Below are 3,238 nucleotides of genomic sequence, written 5' to 3'. Positions count from 1 at the left end.
ACATGGTAAAATAATTGTGCCTGTATGTTGGACACGTGCAGATATCAAAGTTGGTTTGGAATTATCTTATGGAAACTATTATTTTTTTCATATTTTGGTAAATAACTTTGCAAGGGAGCATGTCAGTGTGCCAAGTAATACCTCATTTTGAAGACAGTGTTACTCCTTACAACATGGTAAAATAATTGCGTCTGTGCACTGTATACATGTACAGATATCACAGTTTGTTTAGTCTTGTACGATTATGAAAATTATACATTTACAATACTTCTCATTATTATGCCCATATCTTTGCAAGGGAACATGGTGATCACACAAACGATACATCATTTTGAAGCTGACATTCAGGTGCACAACTTCTATTCTGATATGTAGGCTCTGTCTGTTACAGGTGATGAGATATTATGCCTTGTTTATTTATCAATTATGAGAAATAATATATTACTCATATTTCTGTGAATATCTCAAGAAAGGAGCATCCCACAGTAATGGTTAAGCTATCATTTTAAAGCTGACATTCATATTAACAAATTAAATTCAAATTGTATGGATCTACATTGATCAAGATATTGTGCTTTGCTTTTCCAAAAAGGTAAAAAATATGCACAATATCAGCCTTCCTTGCCAAATATTTAATAATGACTTTGATATGCACTATCAACATTTACACTGTTGGAAAGGTCAGTGTCTGCTGAACAACTTTCACGTTTACATTTTTAGTCTAGCTGTTAAAGAGTTATGAACATTTGTTTTCTGTATGGTATTACAAATGGATTTTCTGAAAATGAGCTCAGGCTGCACTGTTGTTCCTATGGTGGAATTAAGCAGGCAGCTTTTTCTGAGCAACTCCGGAGTGAATGAGTTAATATTTACAAAGACATAGAATTATCTACAAAATTCTATTTAGATAGGCTGGCAGCCTTCACACCACCAATAAAAATTAAAGCAAGGTAAAGTAATGAAAGACAGGCTGATACAAACAGTCAGAAGTAGCAATCATGAATAATATGCATGGATTTTAAGATCACTCTTAAGCAACTGTTTTTGATAACTCCAGAGCACAAAAATATTTAGCACAATGACTTAGACATCAGAAAGTTGAAAGGGCTGTTACAAGATTAGGGAGCCTATGACAAGAAAAATAACCAGAGATCCTATAGAGGTATTACAGATGCTTTGGAGATTTTATGAAAATTTCTTTAAAGCAGAGAAATGTGGAAATCAAGAAAAAGCACAAATGGAAATATTTATGGAAGGCTTAATTAATCCAAGGTTGGAGGCAGACAAGGGTCAGGAGAGGAGATAAAAATAGTGATATATAATCATTCTACAGGAAACTCTCCAGGAACACATGGCATTCCTGTGTTAGTTAGGAAGTTAAGAAAGAAGAAAGTGATAATCTAGGTAATTCTAACAGTATTTTAAAAGGAGAGGTAGCTAAAACATCATGGAAAAAAAGCTATGGTGGCTGTATTACCTAAAGATGGTAAGACTTATCAGTCCAAGCTTCATACAGACACATTTCAATTTTAAACCATGATTAACAATTTTTTATGTCTATACTAGCTAAAACAATGGCAAAGTTTTCAAAATTGATAAATCTGGATCTGTGTGTGGTTTTGTAGAGGGAAGACAAAAATTTGATAAGTATAATAAAACTATGATTATCCAGTGGGAAGCAGAATGTAAGAAAATATCACTGTTGTTGGTGGGTCTTGATGCAGATAAAACATTTGACAGAGTAAGCTGATAAGTTACAAGTCCTTTCTAATTTAGCAATAGCCATACTAACGGGGAGACAATAAGATGAAGAATTAAGGTACACGGATTAAAAAGCCTTCTGTTATGGTAGCTAAGGATCTGTGGGAAGAGACTTCACAAAAGATAATATAAAAACTGAGAAACTGGAATTTTATGGATATGGATAGTAAGACAAAGTGGTGAAATGGTTTTGGTCCCTGTTTTTCTGGCATATTTTTATCAGCCGGAGGACAAGTTGTGAATAATAATTAATAAAGAGTTGAAGGAATTTAAGTGGGATACATTGAACCTTGATATTTTCTATAGAACAGTCCCAAAAAATATGTTCTCAATTACCTCTTTCTTCTCCATCATTCCACCAACATTTGCAATGTACCTGAGGAAACATTCTTTGAAGTCTGCTTGAGAAATACCTGTGCAAACACTTCCAAGCAAAGATACTAAATCTTCTAGCCTTTGTTGCATATTTGGGAGACATACATATATCCCACCATTGTTTCTTTGTGAATTGCTTATCTAATGTCTCTCCCCAATCCTTTTAACCTCCTCTGATTGATTCGTATAGCTATTATGCAATACTGTATATGCCCTATCAATTATTTTTTATTTATTTATTTTATATTTGTTAACCGGGTTAGTCCAGCTGAGCATTAGCTTGTTTTCAGTGGAGACTCGAGGAGAAAAGCTCCGCAATCAGTATTAACATTTTACATAAAGTCAGCAAGAAAACTGCACTGGCAGCTAAAACAATTAGAGAAATAACATTTTACAATAACATTTTACAGAAAACAGTTGGGTACAAATGTTAGAGATCAAACTGCAAAAAGCATTTCCAACAAATCATACAGGGAAGCAATAGAGTACAATGTCAGAATTTTTACAACAAAAACTTAGGTACAATGTCAATGTAGGGAAAACAGTGTTCATCATTCCTACGTAGTTATATACAGTATAGGTACAGATGAAGTAGTAAGTTAATGTAGAGGTTAAGCAAGAAGACAGAGAGGTAGATGGATATTAAGACAGACAGTAGAAGAGAAAGGATGGATGAGAGACAAGCTAGGGTTAAGGTAGTTTCAGGGAGGATGACTACAATGGCAGGGCCATTTATTTATTAGATATTCCCGAGTGCTAGTTTGAAATGTTTTATTTGGTTAAGGGACCTAATTTCTAGGGGTAGTTGGTTCCAAGTTGTAGCAGGGTTATAGTTATAAAGTAAACACCCTGATTTGGTTTTGGGTTTATAGATCTGTATGAAGTCTTGGTCTGAGCTATGTAATGTCCTGGTTGTGGAATACTTAGTTATAATTGATTGAAGGCTAGGGCAGAAAGATGGTAGATAGAGGATGGAGTATATAATTACCAGTTGCTGTAGTAGCAGCAAATGAGGGAATTCAAGCTACTGCAACTGTTTAAGAGATAGGCAATGGTGTGATTTGTAGGTTTGGTTTGCAGCAAATCTGGCAACTTTATTATA

This window comes from Protopterus annectens, chromosome 3.part0 (genome assembly GCF_019279795.1).
Source record: "Protopterus annectens isolate FY-2018-M chromosome 3.part0, PAN1.0, whole genome shotgun sequence".
NCBI classification, from domain to species: Eukaryota; Metazoa; Chordata; order Ceratodontiformes; family Protopteridae; genus Protopterus; species Protopterus annectens.
This window is presented reverse-complemented; position numbering follows the sequence as displayed.